The sequence below is a fragment of the Panthera uncia genome (genome assembly GCF_023721935.1).
Source record: "Panthera uncia isolate 11264 chromosome A1 unlocalized genomic scaffold, Puncia_PCG_1.0 HiC_scaffold_17, whole genome shotgun sequence".
NCBI lineage: Eukaryota > Metazoa > Chordata > Mammalia > Carnivora > Felidae > Panthera > Panthera uncia.
In genome coordinates this window covers 1,711,695-1,732,209 of record NW_026057577.1, presented here as the reverse complement: position 1 = coordinate 1,732,209, position 20,515 = coordinate 1,711,695, and the positions used below count along the sequence as shown (strand labels likewise).

The 20,515-nt window shown below is 41.7% G+C and overlaps 1 pseudogene; it reads left to right on the top strand.

The window, feature by feature from the left end:
* Window positions 1-4,691: 4,691 nt before the first annotated feature.
* Window positions 4,692-14,204, top strand: LOC125935069 (5'-AMP-activated protein kinase subunit gamma-2-like; annotated as a pseudogene).
* Window positions 14,205-20,515: the final 6,311 nt, after the last annotated feature.

Sequence of the window (20,515 nt, the reverse complement as noted above, 5' to 3'; positions counted from 1 at the left end):
CTGCAGGTGGGATGAGGTGACCAACGGTGCCCTTGTGTCCCTCTTTGGGTTCAGTGTCCAACCTCAAACTTCTGCATCCTGGGCTCCTGCAGAGTGCTTCATGGACTACTCTGCATAATGACTCACTAAGGCCATTTAGTGGTTCAGTGGCAGACGTGCCTCCCAGGTAGGTCATCCCCAGGATACCCTGAGCCTTGGCTGGCTGGCCTTGGGTGATGCAGGAGTAATTTATGCCCAGAACTCTGCAGAAGATTGTGACCATACAGGACATAGTGTCTGGCTTGTTTTGCAGGTGTACTTGGAGGCCACTGGGGAAGCAGTTCTTCCAACCAGCACCACTGTGAGGGCACTGCAGACACAGGATGTGCCTGGAGAAGTCTGCATTCAGACAGGACAGTCCATGAGCTGGCATGTCCCCAAGTCCCAGGCTTACTGGTTCCTTCAACACAAGCCACTGGGCATAACAAGAGCTTGGGCAAAGGTAGGTAGAATGGCAGGTTAACTGGCTTCTCACCTTTTGTAAAGAACAGGTAGGTATTTTAACTACTCCAGTGCCCTTTATCATATAAGGTAAGTTTTCCCTGACTGTAACCATCTCTGCTCCCATGTTTCTTCAACCATGTAATCATTTAGGAAAAGTCTTGGATGCCTGTGACTCTTCAAGCCTCAGTGGGGCTGAGGTCAGGTGGCTTTACCATCTGTGGGTGAAGACCTTCCTGGGAAGAGTACCTGCTCACATAGTGACAGCTGGACTGTAGCCTCTGGCCCCTGATAAGTCCTCTTATTGGAGAAAGGGATCTCAGCAACACTGAAAGACAACATCAGAGGTTCATACACCCAGAGCCAGGTTGTCCACTCAGTCCTCCACCTACATGAACCTGAGCCAGGTTGGCCCCTGAGCCCTCATCCCTCCTCCACCTACACACCCCCTAACAGACCCAGACTGTACCCTGTGGGACTCCCAGCACCATCAGCATCAGCACCAGGACCTGGACCCCTCCCTCAGTGCAGTCAGGGGTGGGGCCAGAGGAAATAATAGGACATAGGATTTGTAGATGGGGTGTGGTGACAGCTCTCGAACTGTCCACCAGTATGGAGCATCCATCCTCAGACAAAAGGTGTCTGGCCATGACCAGGGCTCTGGGGAACACTGGATCCTTCTGGGCACTAACAGATCTGAGCTTTCAGAATTGTAACCCCACCACACCCACACATGGGTGAGGAGAAGAAGGGTGGAAGAGCACCATGAATTTGGGATCCTTAGCTTGAGGTCTTGTCTCTTCCTCACAGTCAGTCGTGTGCTGCTGGTATGAAGCACCAGATCTCCTTGGACTGAGGTCTCCAGAATGAACTGTTGAATGAAAATCTAGTCCCTTTCTCCTGACACCTTCAAGAGCTAAAACTTCACCTGGGGTTATCTTGCAGGTTCGGTGATCAGAGGGAGCAGGTGGCCTGATGCTAAGTCAGAATTAGCTGGATTTCTTGATATTCATGCTTTCCTTCCCCCTCTGTTGTCTCTGTAATGTAGTGATTTTGTGCACGTGGCTTCCATTTACTTTTCCAGAACAAACAAGTTATTAATGTAAACAATCTTGGCAGCATCAGTCAAACATCCTGACATCTTAAATTGTCATTTTATGACCAGGGTACAATCTTCTGACATAGGACCCAGGTCTGATTACCCCATGCCTTGGTTCCCATGATCCCCCTGGAGGTCATCTAGGGGACACACTGCACTGAGATCACACAGAATTTGTGTTCTCCAGGATGCAGGGACAATTTCTGTGATGCTGGCCCAGATAGCAGCCTTTCACCCACAGCTTGATTGTTTACATGCACAGCCTAACAGTGAAAAGGAAAGAGTGCCCTGCCCGCCTCCCTGCTGGTCTGTCTGGACACACAGCAGACCAAGGTCGCCAGGCCCCCAGGCATGTCTGGGATGCTGCACACCAGACTCTGTCCTGCGGACACACAAGTGGTGTCACCTAAATATTCCTCATGTATCAATATCTTGAAATCTGTGTGGGTGAACAACAAATACCATCATCACCTGGCCATTGATTCACCTTCCGTTGAGGTGTGACAGCAGGGAAGAGGCAGGCTGTGGGTGGGTGGGCCTGTCCTCACCAGGAAGGGGCAGGCATGAAGTTGATAGCTCCAGGGGACCTCCTGGTCTGCAGGTGCCAGAGTGCTCACCTGACACCTCACGTCCTCCTGCACAGGGGTCTCCACGTCAGTGTCCTTCTGCATCTGAGGAACAGGGGCAGGAGATGGGAGTCCCCAGAGTCCCCTTCAGGTAAATGAAGGAGCCTGGTATGACTGAGCCTCACTCACTGCTGTGGCCCGTCCACCCACTAGGTCCTTGCCAGCATGTCTCAGCCCTTGGCTCCCATCAGCAGCACCTGAAAGCACGTCCCGAACCTCCAGAGTGGGTCATTCCCTATGACAGGATGGAACATGGGCACCTGAATTTCCATCCAGCTGATTCCTGGGACCTCCACACTGACCCAGGGCCAGCACAGCCCTCAGCAGGGGCCACCACCTCACCCACCTCCAGGCCCGTTGTGTCCACATCACTCTGGTATCACACCAGAAATTTAGGTACACTTTTCACATAGTTTCTCCACATCTTTTGGTAACTTTAAATCTTCAATTAGGATGAAGTTAAGGGCTGTGTTAAGTTAAATGTGCCACTGCATATCTGGATAATTTCCAAATAAGATTAAATAAGGAAACATTCCTTACTGAACACAGGTTGACCTACTTTTGGCTTCCTCATTACAGAGAAACTGAAGATAAATTTGGGTCTCTTAGTAAACACGTCTTGTGATTTACTGAAAGACTGATCTGTGAAAAAGTACACGTTTCTAGGACTTATGAAATGTATTCAGAAATTTTCCTCTCGAACGAATGGTGGCACAGCAGACAGTTCACAACTGCTTAATACTTAGTTCTGTTAGAAAAAAAAGTGTTAAGAATTTTCTATGCAGTTGAAGCAACTAGAATGAATAAGGGAAACCTCTCTCCTTGCAGAAAAATAAGATGCAGTCTTTAGTTAAAGAAAAGCAAAGGAAATCAGTTTATGTTGAAGAAATAAAAAGCAATTGGGTCCAAAAGTGAGGCTGATTATTTAAAGAATGAAAACTTAGGACAAAATATGAATTAAAAAAAATTGTAGAAGCGTCGTGGAAAAGGAATCTTTGAGAAGAAATTTTAATGTGTGGTCAAGCGGGTCAAGATCAAAATGAATTTATTCTTTCCCCTATAAAAAGGGAAATGTTCAACTAATCAGGCTATTTAAGCATGGTTAAATTATACAGGAAGTATCATAAAACATTTGACTCTAATCCTTCTGAGATTTTATTTATGTGGATACGTGCTATTAATGTCAGCAGCCCAGAAACTGTATGAAATTCTCAGAGATCTGATATGTCCTCATGTATTGTTAACACCTGTAATTCTGGTTACTGTGTTAAAATATTTGTACTAAAATAATCAAATTACCTCAATTGGTCTGTAATGACCAAACTTTTATCCATGCCAATCTTAAGCAAAGTTTTATCTAAGAAAACCTTTATCCATGCCAATCTTAAGTCTTTTACAATTTACAGTCAGTTATTCTTTTACTCAAATCTTTTCACAAAAGTGTTACTGCAAAAATGCTTCATCTTCAAGGAGTTCATGAAAAAGATCCTAGAGAACAGGTTTCTGTTAATGTTAAGGTCATAAAACTGACCTGGGTAAAACTTTCTAGGACTAATTTAAAAATTTGAAAGTGCAAAAATTAATTACATGAGCGAATAAACTATGGATGATCAGAATTGTTATCAGATGATCAGAATTGTTATGACTTGTTGGAAAACTTGTTGCTGTTTCCTTAGTATTTTGTTGCCAGATATAAGAACACCTTTCCTTTCCAGCTAACTATGACTTACAGAAATTTGGGAAATGATACCTTAGTCAGCAGAATGAACACATTTATTTTTTCTCCCTCCCCCTCTCTCCAATTCTTCCAGAACTCAGACCTGGGGTTATAACCTTCTCCAGTCTATGATCTGCTCCAATCTCAACCTTTTTTTCCTTTTGTTTCCACAGAAATTCCCCTTAAAAACTGGATCCAAACACTTACACCCCAACTTTGGTGCATCTGCACCCCTACCACCTGAAATGAGACACCTGCACTGACCTCTTCTCAGGATTAAGAGCCTGGCTTGATGACATAAGAAACACAACCGATGCAGGACAGGTCCAACCCTGATCACACTGCATCCCCCAGGACCTGTAAGCCTCAGGTTACTGTCACTCCTACAGTTTCTCACCTGGGACAGGAAGGCTGTGCCACAGGGGATATGGGGAGAGGACATGCGTTCATGCTGTTTCCTCTACTGCAGGATCCATGATGGTCCCTGGGGAATGAGGGAAGGAGGGTGGGGTGAGAGCTGCCTGGTGCTTGGACACAGGAGTGACACCATTGTGAGAGCTGCTTTGTGACTGGCCATTTGAGTTAGAAAACGCTGAGAGTTTCCCGGTGATTGGCCCAGCAACCTGTCTGATGAATAGCTGGCCGATCTGCCTAATGATTGAAGAATTTAGTGAGACCACAGGTGACAGCCACCTGCTGATTGTTCAGAAAATGAAGGGGACAGCCATCTGGTGATTGGTCCTGTAAGCCAGCCCATGCTGAGAGCCGCATGGCGCTGTAAGTGATGCTAGGGGCAGTAGGCTATTATAAAATCCAGGCACTCAAGACTCCCAGTGTAGAGAGACAGGGTTACATTGCCCCTCCCATGCCAATGGTTCCTTACCACACAGTCAGCAAGGGACAGCCCCCAACCTGCCCTCAGAGATTCATGAAACAAGCCCACATCCCTTTTCTAATTGTATGGTTTTCACAACACACTCCATGCTCAGCAAAGGGAAACTTATTGTGTACACGGAGAGACACTTGCACCTCTGTGCCCCTGCAGACACTGCACACAGTAAGGCCAGCTGCCTACCTGTCCCTTACCCTCTAAGACCCACCCACATGCACAGTGAGGGTCCAGCCCCTGGCTTTCCTTCACTGTTCTCAGAGCTGTTCTCTGCCTGTGCAATTCAGTATCACTGGCTGTTCCAGGGGAGCTGGCTGGAGGAGTCTGCTACCAGTCCCCACCCATCCCATGCTGCCTTCCATGAACGTGAGCCCAGAAGTTGCAGGCAGTGAGGACAGGGGCCTCAGAAACCTCCCACTGCCTCCTAATAGCCCTGGCCATGAACACGTTCTTGGCCCCCAAGTGGTGCCCCCATTGTCAGAAATGGACAAACTGGACCCAGGGCCCCTTCCACCCTAACACGATCTGTGACTCTGTAAGGCACATGGAAGGTCAGGACACAGCAGGAAGAACAACCCAAACCCAGAAAGGTGGGGCATGTGTACCCAGACATGAGGAATTTGAGGCTATTGCTCAGGCACAAATCCTCCCTCCAGCAGAGGGCAAGGTGTAGGGTCCCCTGTGGAAGTTGAGGTTGTTCCATCTGTTGGGGGCTTACTCCCACATGTCAGTGATTCATGGCTGGATGCCAAAACTCAGCTGGTGCTTTCAGCTATTCAAAGTTCAGTACACACATTGGATCTCTGTGCCCGGGTGTTGGTGAGTCTATGACCTGCAGGCCTGAGGCCCACTTCAGTCTGATGGCCTGGTAACATACCACTTGGGGAAAGTTTATCTTTTGGGGAGTTCTCTCTGCCATGACTAAGGACAAGAGAAAGACCTGCATCTGGGAAGCTGTCTTTGGGAATGAAAGCCATAGATACAGCTTTGGGAGAATTGGGTACAAAGCTCACATTTATACAAATGGCTTTTAACATAGGCAGGCACAGTAATAATTAACTCTCCAAAAAAGTCTGAGCTAAAGAATTCCCTCACAGTGTGTGTAAAAGAACATCAAAGTATGTAAAATCTGCTTTTTAATTTTGTGTACCTGAAGGACAATATTGAAAGACCTTGCCAGAGGGTCAGGGCTCCCTGGACATGGCCCAACATGAGATAGGGGCTGGTAGAAAGGGAGGAGACCCAGGACCTGAGAGCAGAGGAGTCACAGGCTGAGCTACTTCAGTCTAAGGAGAGGTCATCCAAACTAGAGGTGGGGATGTCAGGGCCAGGCTTATGTCCCTGAGCTTCAGAGATTCTTTTTCCAAATTCAGTGCTTCCTTGGAATTTTTGACTTTCAGGCCACATTTTCAAAGGACAGAGGTCATGACACATGCTTACCCCAGGAGGACATAGAAGGAAAGCTGTGGTGGTGTGTGATTTAGCTTCTGGAGTGGGAGTGGCATGACATTCAGGGTGTCTACCAGTTTTAAATAAATAGATGTGTTGGAATGCAAACAAAGAGTTTCTGGTATTTGTAATGCACAGCTCAGGATCATAGTCACCACTGCACAACACTACTCACTGCATTCTCCAGAGAGTGAGCAAGGGTCTCCATGGCTCTGAGAAAGGATACTACAGGGAGGTAACACTCAGCACAACCTGCCCATCGTAGTCAAATTTATTACACATGTTGACTCCTCTAGAACTCAAGGACAGCTGCTGAGGTGAGTGCCATTCTGATAGAAAGGAAATTGGAAACAGAATGTCTGCACACAGGTATTTCTGCATAGACAATTTCTGACCTGAGACCTCATAAACAGTTTGTGACAAAACTTGGCCCTAAGATTGGGCCAGTAAAATTTGTGGTTTCCAACTATGCCATTCACATCCCATTGACCAAAGCCGGTCAAACAGCCAAGCCCATTTGAAAAGAAAATTAAATGTGGTCCACCAGGAGGGCCGTGTCCAAGAAGGAAAGGTGAAAATATGGGGACAAATAAGACAACTTACCTTTCTCTTCTAGCCTATAATCCCTAAAGGGAATTGTCTTATTTATTCTGTTTTTCCAGTGACCAGCACCAAGTCTGGCGTTAATAAAGAAGTCAAGAATATTCTTTTTTTTTTTTTAATGTAAATTAGAGTTAGCCAACATGCAGTACAATATTGGTTTCAGGAATAGAATTTAGTGATTCAACACTTACAACACCTATTCCTCATCACAAGTGCCCTCTTTAGTGCCCGTCACCCATCTAGCTCATCTCCCACCCACCTCCCACATCAATCCTCAGTTTGTTCTCTATCATGAAGAGTCTCTAGTGATTTGTTTCCCTCTCTCCTCTTCCACCCCTTCTCATATATTCCTCTGTTTTGTTTCTTAAATTCCACAAATTAAATAATGATATGGTATTTGTTTTTCTTCTTTCCAGCTCCATAATGCATTTGTTGTAAAAATCTGGAAGGAAATAATATGACCAGCTTTCTTCTAGACATAGTTATGGTTCTATTTCTTCTCATTTTGGATCCAGAAGGATTTAGGTTTGAATCAAAGCATATTTTTAGCACATGATTTGTGGAAATAACATCAATAATAGTAAAAATAAGAACAACCAGCATTTCTTAAGTGTTTACCATGTGCTATAAACACTGCTAAGGATTTAAAGTTTTTATGTCATTTTAATCTTCAAACAAATTTATGAAGTAGGCATTGCTCTCTCCATGTTGTAGATGACATGACTGAAAATCAGAGAAGTTCAATAATGCACTCAATGTCACACAGCTAGGAAGCAGTGGAGCTATGATGCGAATCCAAGCCCAGTAGGCTCTATAGCCTCCTTTTATGCATCATGCTACATCGCCTCTACATGTTAAGTGAAGTCCAACCAATGTCACTTTCCTCATCTATAAAATAGGGATAAACAAGAAAATGGCCACTTTGTGGAACTGTTTGAAGGTTAACGGAAAAGTCCTATATCAATTCCCTTATCCTTACCCTGAAGCTTACACTGTGGGCACATAACAAATATTATGCCCTTTTGTCCTTGTCCATTTCACATCTGATTCCTGCTGCAAGATTTGTTGGAAACTCTCCTCAGGGTGTGATGCTCATAATCCATATTATAGCTTTGTTAAGCCTATAGTTCTCAACCTCAAACTTCCACATAGGCCCTCTACTGACATTTTCTCCAAAATCAAACCATTAGCAGTGGGTTTCTAAAAACCTTGGGAAGACTTTCCAACTCTCAGTATTAATCTTGGCTGCTAAGTTATGAATGAACCTTGATGAATTCTGAAGTTAGCTTCCTTCCAAGGAGGAGGGTTGATAGAGGAGGCTGGAGTAAGTCATTTTCACATTTCAGTTGACTAGATGGAGAGAAAGCAGGAAAGTGGTATGGGTAAAGTTGCCAAAGTGACCTGTGGTGACCTGAGGTGCCAAGCCTAGGAGGAGGGTGGGTCTTCTCAAACTCTGCTCAGAAATTTCACACATTGAGGGTGGGAGGAGCAATTTGTATCTGCAAAAACAAGGGTCATGTTTGTTTTGGAAGGCACAATGTTGGACAAGAGGAAGAAGAAACATTTAATAAGTACCTACTGTGTGCCAGTAACCTTAGACATGTAATCCTATTAGATCATCAAAAAAAAAGGTCTATTTCACAGACAGGAAGATGATACTAACAAGTGAAATAGCTTGAGCAAGTTTATAAAGATGAGTCGGGGTCCAAGATGGGGACCTAACTCACCTAATCTAAGGTGAGGAGGTAAACTCACTTCCTCCATGGACACACCACATTTACATCTATTTATGGAGGAGTTCCTCCTGAAGAGGAGGTGAGGGCCCTCCAAATAGATTCAGCACAAGGTAAGATGCAGATACAGCACAGAGAGAGGCAAGAGAGACAGAGACCCAATAACACAGAGGATCCCACCCTCAGCATGCCAACCTCAGTGCGGAGGGATAGTTCTGGAGAGCTGTAAGCAGATTTGTCTGCCCTGAGACACAGATAAGAAGCTGCAGTTGAAAAGAGCAACCAGAAGGTAAAGTATCCACCTCTAGAACTTCCCCAAATGGAGGCGAACTACTGGATTTCTTTCTGTGTCAAGGAGCTGACAAGCACATGGTTCACATTCCCCTCAGCCTTGATAACCTGGGCACCAGCGCCCCATGCATCCCACCTGCACTCCTGCACTGTCCCAGACACTGCTGACCCCACTTACCTTGTGCAGCACCCCCAAGTCTCTCACAATCCCACTCCCACCTTCTCCTCCCCCCTGCACCCTCGCATCTCTGCACCGCCCACCTGCATGCCCCCATTGTACTCTCGAGTCTCCTCTTCCCCCATTCCCACTCCTCCCCCATTCCTCCATCCCCACACTCCCACTTCCCTTATTTATACTCCCACACCCCCATATCCCCTCTCCACCACAGCTCCATTTCTCCCTGCACACCCTCATGTCCCACTGGTCCTACCTCATCCCTGGTCTGGTTGGTATCCCCCACGCACCCATGTGCCCACAAACCCTCTCTGGTACCCTCCACTCCCTTCCATAACCCCATATCTCCGTGGACCAGGAAACTGGCACACTGAAGAAATTCCAGTTGGAAGAAGAGGCACAAGACTCAGAAAGTATGTTTACAGGAGATTCATGAGGTCACATAAGTGTTACCACATCAGTCCAACCAGTTCAAAACTTGTTGTCTCTGGTAGTGCATGATAAGTTAGAAAGGTCTTCTTTATCTTAGAAGCCAATGGTGTTCCAGCAGCATCACTGTGGGAGAGTTCAGAACAAAATCTTGTAGGAATGCTAACAATTAGAATTCATAAATACACCAGTAGATACTATCCATCATGGTACATTTTATGAATTAGAGGAACATAGGACAGAAACTTGGAGGGAGTTTATTTACAAGAAACATTTACCTTCAGTGAATACAGCTTCAGATGCAAGCCTCTTTCATGTTGTATACTTGATCAAAAATGAAAATCCACACATTGCCAATTGTTGATCCTATAAGTGGAATGTACTTCATATACGTACCCACAAAAGAATCCTCAAGTTCCTCAGGTTTGTGTGTCTGATATTCCAAAGTCTGCTTTCACGAAGCGGGGCCTAGATGCTCTTGCATTTGGGACCCACTGCAACATCGCCTTTATCCGCCCAGACACTCCCTTCAGTGGAGCCTTGAACCTCTGTGTAAACAAGTATCAGGCTTGCTTATGTTGCATGAGTCATGAAAAGTTGTAGATATTTACTCTAAATCTGATGTTATTAACCTTGCTGCTGAAAAAACATACACTAACCTAGATATCACAGTGGCCCAGACCCATCAGCATTTCTCACAGCATTTCATGGGTGTTGTGAGGTGCAGTAATCTGGAGATACGGGAGATATCCTGGACAGCATATGGTGGGCTGAGGTGCATGGGCTGCTGGTAGTGAATGATGCAGATAGCATCATGGGTAATATTTCCCTGTCAAACATTCTACAGATTCTTTTCCCTGTCAAACATTCTACAGATTCTTATACTCACACCTGCAGGTGTCAACAAAGGGAGACAGAAACAGAATGTCCACTGTGAATGGAGAAGCCCTTGTAGGAAAACATGAACAAGGATTCTGGGTCTCATTAAGAATGTATATCAGGGATTGGTGATTGGTATCTATTTCCAGTGATGTTGAAATCAAGCATAAGTAATACATTTATGTGCTTGAAGATTCAGGCTTGCATTAAAAGACTCTTTTCAGACCTTCTTCTGAACAATTTCTGATGCTGTATGTTATTAAAATGCAGTGTCCTGAAATTTTTATATTTTTTGTCTCTAAGAATTCACTGGACTGTAATAGGTAATATGACATAAGGGGAGTGCATGGCCTATTGAGACCTACTGCCTATGTCAGAACATGCGGTATGTCATCACTGTGGCCCATTGCAGCTGCAGCCATACAGTAGTGAGGTGTGAAATTCTTTGAACCTTTACCAAATCAGTTTATTTTATTTTTTTTATTTTTAAATGTTTATTTATTTTTGAGAGACCAAGAAAGATACAGTGTGATCAAGGAAGGAGCAGAGAGAGAGGAAGACACAGAATCAGAAGCAGGCTCCAGGCTCTGAGCTGTCAGCACAGAGCCGTACATGGGTCTCAAATTCACAAACCATGAGATTATGACCTGAGCTGAAGTTGGACGCTTAAACAACTGACCTACCCAGGAACCCCACAAATCAGTCTTTTCATCAGATTTGTTGAACACCTATAATTTTAATATAAATAGTTGCTTTATAAAACTTCAATGGCAGCTTTATTTTTAAGTGTTCTCAACTATAATGTAAAGACTTCTTATGATAGCTTTAATGATTTTTACTTACATGCAATATTTCTTCACATTGTGCTGGATAAGCTTCACCATACCCATTAAAAAAATTGGTTGTTATTTGAAAATGGCAAGTTCCTCATTTAAATTTGAATCTGGAAAGAATGGGACTTCAAAAATATCTGCTGTTAGAGATTAAGAGCTGTAGTTTCTACAAGCAAGTTATAAAACATGTACTAGACTGGAAATAGGCAGTGTTTATGGGGAAATATAGTGCTGGGAAGATGTATATATTTCTTTGTTAGGTATTGAAATGTAAAATCATGATGTATGTGTGACTGCTGATGTGATTGTTTTCTAAAATTTTATTATGGCATATGTAGTATTTTCATGTGGTTGAAGAGAAACAATGCTTCCTCATGTAAGTGCTCTGAAAATATTAACGCTCTATATATGAATATATATAATATGGAATCTCTGATGCTCAGGACTTTTGTCCCTTCCAGACCTCCAGACCCTGTGTATGTGCTTGGGATGAGATGGCTCCATTTGGCACCTCACCCTTTCAACAAGTAATACATGGGAGCTTATTATATGACAGTGGGGACAAACATGGAAGGTTCTTGAACACATTTTTGATATTGGTTTAAGGTGCTAAACTTTCTCTACCCATATAAACCCTGTGCTCCTCAGCTCACTTGTCTCCTTCTAGGGTGAGAGAGGTTTCCTCTGGTATGACATACAGCCGATGTCCCTCTTTATCAACCAACAACACTGTCATTTTTTTTGATTTTTAAAGTTTCCTCTTCTCAAAATAATCAAATTTATATGTGCATAAACTTTCACATGCCATTCAGCAGTCTACAAGAGTCAATAGTATATTTTCCCATCGGCATCCACTTTCAACCTTTGGCTGCTTCATCTACTATTTAGTCATCACTCAAAATAACAGCTTCTAATGATACTTTCCAACTTTTTACTCTTGGGTCTTTGACCACAGTGTGTTAGAACAATCTGTTTGTGTATCTGTCTCTCCCACTGCTGATGGGCCCTTTGTTAGCTCAGATATTCAATGTCTTTATATCCCCAACACCTGGTTGCTCTGTAGCCATTGAGTGGAAGAGAAAGGAGAGCACTTTGTCTTAAGCTGTGGTCTTCAGTGATGAAGTTCCAGACATGTGTTTCTCAGTACACCATGGCCATAAGCTTCATGATCACTTTACCTTGATCCAATCTGCAAAGCTGGGATGCACTATAGGGCACCAGTTTATTAGTATAAACTGACACAGCTAATATTAGTGTCATCATTTTAAGAAATTCTATACAAATATGTGAGAGTATTTTATAACACTCTCAGTTTCTTTCATAATTCTAAAGTAAATCTTTTAAATAAGTGAAGTGATTCTGGAGCTTATTGTATAATATCATGTTTTAAAGTCAGAAGAGTTCTTTCCTTCCTAAATTGAATATGCCAGTGCTGTGATTTTATAGAGGACCAGACATGCTTAATCCTGCCTTCCAGATATTATACGTATTTCTTCTCTAGGCCAGCATTGAAACAGGGGACTATGTCTGGAGGATACCTTTCTTTGAACATATTCAGATGAGATGTAGATTGCCAACTTGATCTTCATAATATTAGAAAACATAGGTTTGTAACATGAGTTATAAAAGTACATTTTTGCAATCAATATTTCCCCAAATGACCAGTTTATGTCTGTTCACATAATTAGGTTTAACTTTCCAATTTCATTTTTTTAATTCATTAATTTATTTTTTTTTTTTAATTTACATCCAAGTTAGCATATAATGCAACAATGATTTCAGGAGTAGATTGCTTAATGCCCCTTACCCATTTAGCCCATCCCCCCCCCCACAACCCCTCCAGCAACCCTCTTTTTGTTCTCTATATTTAAGAGTCTCTTTTTTTTTAAGTTTATTTATTTTTTGAGAGATAGAATGTGAGCAGGAAAGGGAGACAAAGAATCCAAAGCAGACTCCAGGCTCTGAGCTGTCAGCACAGAAGCCAATGTGGGGCTCAAACCCACGTACTGTGAGATCATGACCTGAGCTGAAGTCAGGTTCTCAACCAACCAAGCCACCCAAGGACCCCATATATTTAAGAGTCTCTTATGTTTTGCCCCCTTCCTGTTTTTATATTATATTTGTTCCCCTTACCTTATGTTCATCTGTTTGGTATCTTAAAGTCCTCATATGAGTACAGTCATATGATATTTGTCTTTCTCTGACTAATTTCACTCAGCATAATATGCTCTACTTCCATCCATGTAGTTGCAAATGATCCAATTTCCTTTGATACAGTGCCTGTAAGCACTAATTTATAATGCCTTTAATTATCAAAGTATTTTTCAACTGGTTCTCAAAATTTTGCATGTTTTCAAATCTAAAGTTCATTTTCAGCAAATGGTAAGGGGAAAAGATGGAGAAGATGGAAATTCATTAACATGTGGAAAAGGAAACTAGAATTTTTCCTTTACTGCTTAAAGCTATTTTTTTTATTTTTAATGTTTAATTTTGAGAGAGAGAAAGAGCAAGGAAGTGGGGGAGGGGCACAGAGAGGGAGGCACAGAATCCAAAGTAGGCTTCAGGTTCTGAGCTGTTAGCATAGAGATCAACACAGGGCTCAAACTCACAAACTGTGAGATCATGACCTGAGCTGAAGTTGGACTCTTAACTGACTAAGCCACCCAGGTGTCCCTAAGGCTATTTTTGAGAAAGAATTTTCTGACAGTCATTTCTGGGTTAACTTCTGACTATATCTCCTAAGCTTGACTTTTGCTCTCTGGTCATAGAGGTTCCTTAGTAAGAATGGAGGATCCTAATGAAAAGTTTGGTGCACATTTATATGGGGTTATATAATGACTCTTGTCTTTCTCTTCAGTTCTGCAGAAGTATGTATAGCTGCAGCATTCCTGAAGGAATCTGTGGCTCACCTAAATGGACACATTTAGACATAGTAGTTGTGATGACCAGCAAAGATGAGGTTCCATATCTGCAGAAGGGCAAGACTGGGAAGCCAGAATGACCCTGACAGAGTTCTTGCTTCAGCCCCATCAAGACAATGTTTAGTTCATATCCTCTAAAATTGCTGCATTCTGCCTTAAATGGGCAAGTGAACTTCAAAGTATGTTTGAATGAATGCATGGAAATCTTTACAAAACAACAGATAATGGTATTTAAAAATGTAGAACAAAAGGAAATATGATTGCCTTGATTTTTTTTCATTTTACATTGATATTTATAAAGGGAAATATCTTCATATATCTTTATATCTATATATTGCTTGGCAAAGATTTTTAGGACATTCTATAAATGATAAGTGTTTAAAATCTATGTAATAACTTTTCAGAGTATATATTTTTAATTGAAAAGAAAAATTGTATTCCACATTTGTAATGGTAGAAATTCACTATGTAACTGTCAGAAATGATAAATCCAACTTTTTGTGTCTCTGGTGTGGCTGTGGGATTTTCTTCACTTTACTGTAAACTCAGTGACTTCTATAACTTGTCTCTTTGGGATATGTTATGTGAACTAAGTAATTAAGTTGGGCCATGGTGGTATAGACATTTTCTCAATGTTAATAACTACTTTGGGACACTCAAGGATGCACTTATCAGTTTGTGAGGTATGCACTGTTGTCTCTATATTACAGATAAAGAATATAAGGCCCAATTGAAAGCTGGTAACATGCCAATGATGTCACAGACTAGTAAGGGGAGAGCAAATATTTAAACCATATGGTCTTCCTCCAGAGCTGGCATTCTGAATTATTACATTGTAACTCTTTCCATCAGTTCAGTGACTTGATTGAATGTGGAATATATTTGAAATACTTAAGTAAGGAACAAGTCCATAAAAGAGACTGCCAGTGGGTAAATTGCTTGCTGACCACCTGAAACTACTTGCACACAAAAAAATTCCACTAATGCAGTTCTGAAAAATTTCCCTTCTCTTTTACTTTTATATCAAGTGACTCAAATTTCCCACAAATGAGATCTATGCCCTTAAATTTTTTTACAGAAAACCTGTCTACTGGAGTTATTGTAACATTTAAATTAACACATGAGATAACATTATATGTCCAAACTGGTTTATAAGGAAGGAACACACATGACCATGCATATTCATATTATTAGATTAAGGAAAATCGTGCAAGAACAGTGAGTAAACAGGTTCCTCTGGGAATCTATGTCGAGAAGCAACATCATCAGGAAAAGTGGAAGAGGAGAGGTAGAACTGCCAGCTTATAAAGGTAAACTAAGCATATTTAGATTTCTTTCTTTCCTTTATAAGTATAGAAAGAAATGGATTTATTTATTTATTTATTTATTTATTTATTTTCTGAAGGCACCTGGGTGGCTCAAGTGGTTAAAGGTCTGGTTCTTGATTTGGGTTCAGTTCATGATCTCATAGTTCATGAGATTGAGTCCTGCATTGGGCTCCATGCTGTAAGCATGCTGTAAGCATGGAGCCTACTTGGGATTCTCTCTCCCTCTCACTTTATGTCCCTCTCCCTCCCCACTCACATGTGTTCTCTTTCAAATTAAAAAAAAAAGAAAAAAGAAAAATAGGAGCACCTAGGTGGCTCAGTTGGTTGAGTGTCCAACTTCATCTGAGGTCATGAACTTGTGGTTCATGAATTCGATCCCTACATCAGACTCGCTATTGTCAGTGCAGAGCCCACTTTAGATCCTCTGTCTGCTTCTCTCTGCCCTTCCCCCATTTGTGCTCTCTCTCTTTACAAATTAAATAAACATTTAAATAAATAAATAATAAGTCATTTTTTCTAATGATTTTTTTCTTGGTGCATCATGAGGCCCAGTAGGACTGTGACAGTAAGCTTTCATCAAAGTCTTTTTATAAATGACAGAATAGTAGAATTCTTGAGTTTACTAGAGTGTGAGAAAGAAAATACATGGCTGAGCCCAACATTCACATGCTCATTTACTCTGGTGGAAATAAAATTGTGATGTCCTTGCACATGCATCTGCTGGCCAAGTATTTCACAGATTCTTGACTGATCCTTGGAGCCACACCCTGAAGCAGGTGGTATTAGCTCTCTTTGTATCAGTGAGAACTAGGCATGGGTTCAGGGAGCAGCAAATCCAATACTGAAGTTGTTTAGTACACAATAGGGTAAAAAGACAGCTAAAATAGGGAGTCCAAAACTGAAGCATCCACATGACCATTGGAACTCCAGCCTGGGAATGTGTATCACCTCCCAGCCTCAAGAATCCCTCAGTTCCAGGTGGCTGTTGTGGTTGAAGACTACATAAAGATAACAAGCATTAAAAGCATTGGCAAACAAGTAATATCATTTCACTCTTTTAACATTTTTGGTTTTATAAATTCTATATATTAATGTAAGTATTATTTACAGGGGAAAGGAAAATGGTGGCAGAATAAGAGGACCTTAGGCTTGTCTTGTCCAATGAACACAACTAGGTAACTATTATTCATCATAAACCCACCATAAATTGACCTGAAGACTAAAAGAACGAAGTCCAGAACTAAAGGGAGAGAAGAGGCCACATCAAGTAAGGTAGGAAGAATGGAGACATGGTTTAGAGAAGAAATGGACCATGGATTTTGCGGAGGGAACAGAGCCAAGATCATGGAGACAGTTGAGACAGAGAGAGAAGCACACAGGCAAAAGCACAAGCAGAATATTTTCCCAAGGACTCTGGCTTGAAAAATGAGGGGGCTGAATTTCATGAGTTCTTGCAATCAGCAAGGAAGAAAGCCTGACGTTTTAAAGGGCAGCAGGCTAGGCTGCAATAGAGCCCCAAGGGCACTTCTCTACTCCTGGAGATAAGTCAGGCAAACAACCCAGGGGCAGACAGCATTGAAACAAAAAACAGTGATCAGAAAAACCATTGGGAAACACAGAGGGAGATAATTTGCTTTTCTTGGAGCATGTATCAGAGAAGCAGAATTCATGGAGATGTCTTTCTAGGAATAAAAGAGTTGCTGGAACCATTTTTTCCCTGTCCCTCAGCATAAACACAGAGCCACTCACAGGAAGCATCGTGGCACTGACACTGGCTACTTTACTTACTTACCTCAAGACCCAGAGCCATGTGCTTTAGTGGGACTGCCCTTCTCAGTCAAACTTGTCCAGTGCCAGCATGGTAGGACCTTCCCTCAGAAGACTAGCACAAACCCCTGTTCACACCACATCCCTAACCAGAGAGTTCTGAAAGGCCTCAGTTCTTATGGAGGTGGTGTCAGGTCTCATTTCACAAGCATACCAGAGAACACCTAGTTAAAATTCACAGCATGCAGGCCAGGGACCAAAATTCACACTGCAGGCAAGCAGGCCCTCTGTAGACAACTAGCCTAAAGGATAGAGCAACGAAAACACAACAGGAGAGACACACATCACTCACCAGATCTACTCCATGAATTGTCAGGCCTAGACACGACATGACTTATTCTTCATAAGGTAATTACTCACAAAAGCAGGCAATGTAACTGGCTTTCTTCAGAGAAGAAGACATAGACTTAGACAAAATGTCAAAACAGAGGAATTCATCCAAAGTGGAAGACCAAGATAAATTCATAACCAGACATTTAAGCAGAACACATATAACATTCTTGATGGACAATTTAAAGCAATATTCATAAATATACTCACTGGAATTTAGAAAAGAATAAAAATCATCAGTGAGACTCTTACCATAAAGATAGATGAGTCAAAAAAGCATCAGTTAGCTTGATGCAAAGAACATCAGACTGGAGAAATTAAAATAAAAATGGATTAGTGACTTAGAAGACAAAAAAAAGGAAAATACTGAATGTGAACAAAAGAGAGAAAGAATAAATATGAGTCATGAGGGTAGACTTAGGGAACTCAGTGACTCCATCAAACATAATGATATTTGTATTATAGAAATCCCAGATGAAGAGAGAGAGAAAAGGGGACAGAAAAGGTATTTGAAGAAATAATAGGTAAAAACTTCCCTAACCTGGGAAGGAAACAGACATCCAAATTCAGGAGGCACAGGAACCCTCATCAATTTCAACAAAAGTAGGCCAACACCAAGACACATTTTAATTAAATTGGCAAAATATAGTGATAAAGAAAAATCCTAAAAGCACCAGGACAAAAGATAACTCTTACTTACAAGAGAAGACCCATAAGGCTAGCAACAGATGTCACCACAGAAAACTTGGCAAAACATAGGGTAGTGGCATGATATATTCAATATACTGAATAGAAAAATTTTCTAATCAAGAATACTCTATCCCAAAAGGCTGACATTCAGAATACAAGGAGACATAAAGAATTTTCAAGACAACAAAAACTAAAGGAGTTTGTGACCTTTAAATAAAGTACTTCAAGAAATATAAAAAGGACTCTTTGAGTGGAAAAGAAAGATCAAAAGTGACAAAGACAAGAAAGAATCAGAGAAAATCTCTGGAAACAATAATATAACAAGTAATAATATGGAAATAAATACGAATCAATAATTATTGTGAATATAAACTCACTAATGCTCCAATAAAAAGACACAGCAGGGTGCCTGGGTGGCTCAGACAGTTGGGCCAACTCTTGAATTTGGCTCAGGAATGATCTCATGGTTGTGAGATCAAGCCCTGCATTGGACTCTGTGCTGAGCATAGAGCCTACTTGAGATTCTCTCTCACTCTGCCACTCCATGACTTGTGCTTTCTCTCTCTCTCTCTCAAAATAAATAAATAAACATTAAAAAAAAAAAGACATAGAGTGTAAAAATGTATTTGAAAAAGGCCAATCTATTGTTGCCTACAGGAGACTCATTTTATTTTATTTTTTTAATTTTTTTAATATATGAAATTTATTGTCAAATTGGTTTCCATACAACACCCAGTGCTCATCCCAAAAGATGCCCCCAATACCCATCACCCACCCTTCCCTCCCTCCCACCCCCCATCAATGCTCAGTTTGTTCTCCGTTTTTAAGAGTCTCTTATGCTTTGGCTCTCTCCCACTCTAACCTCTTTGTTTTTCCTTCCCCTCCCCCATGGGTTTCTGTTAAGTTTCTCAGGATCCACATAAGAGTGAAAACATATGGTATCTGTCTTTCTCTGTATGCCTTATTTCACTTAGCATCACACTCTCCAGTTCCATCCACGTTGCTACAAAGGGCCATATTTCATTCTTTCTCATTGCCACATAGCACTCCATTGTGTATATAAACCACAATTTCTTCATCCATTCATCAGTTGATGGACATTTAGGCTCTTTCCATAATTTGGCTATTATTGAGAGTGCTGCAATAAACATTGGGGTACAAGTGTCCCTATGCATCAGTACTCCTGTATCCTTTGGGTAAATTCCTAGCAGTGCTACTGCTGGGTCATAGGGTAGGTTTATTTTTAATGTTTTGAGGAACCTCCACACTGTTTTCCAGAGCAGCTGCACCAGTTTGCATTCCCACCAACAGTGCAAGAGGGTTCCCGTTTCTCCACATCCTCTCCAGCATCTATAGCAGGAGACTCATTTTAGACCTAAAGATAACTGCACATTGAAAGTGAGGCCATGGAGAAATATTCATCATGAAAATGTTTGTCAAAAGAAACCTTTAGTAGTAATACTAATATCAGACAAACTGGACTTTAACCAAAGACTCTAACAAGAGATTAATAAAAGCACTATATAGTCATAAAGGGGATAAACAAGAAGATCCAACAATAGTAAATATTTATACACCTAACATGGAAGTACCCAGTCATATAAAACTACTGATAACAAACGTAAAAGAAAGAGGAAAATTAAGTTGGATAAGCAGTAGAGGAACTCTCAGCTTTCTTCATCACTCTAACACATCAAGATAAATACCAAATCATTCTGAACACCCAAGAAATCTATCTGAATCCTGAGAGAACAAACTGCAGAACTAGGCAGAGTAAAGAAGGCACATCATGGAAGGTGCATCCTTCCTAGAGAAAGACAGCCTGAGAATGAGCACAGCCAGCTTCTCCCCCAGAATACCAGCATAAACCTCTCATATACACTAAGATAATGATCATTGCTGCAAAGCTTCACCTGTACCGGAAATAAGATCAAGCTTGTTTTAGCAAATAGTGCAAGCACACCTAGTCAAAATGCCCAAACCTGGACAAGACCCAAACACTCCCTACTACAGGAAAAGAGACATTCTGCAGAGGACTGACCTGAGGGAAAGAAAGACCAAACACAAGAGAGTGCACACTCTGAAACACTTCCTGAGGTGCTAGGCCCTGGACAGTATAGGGCCTCTTGATAATACGGATATTACTCTCAGGAGCATTAAATACAACAGGCTTGCCAACAAACACACACACACACACACACACACACACACACACA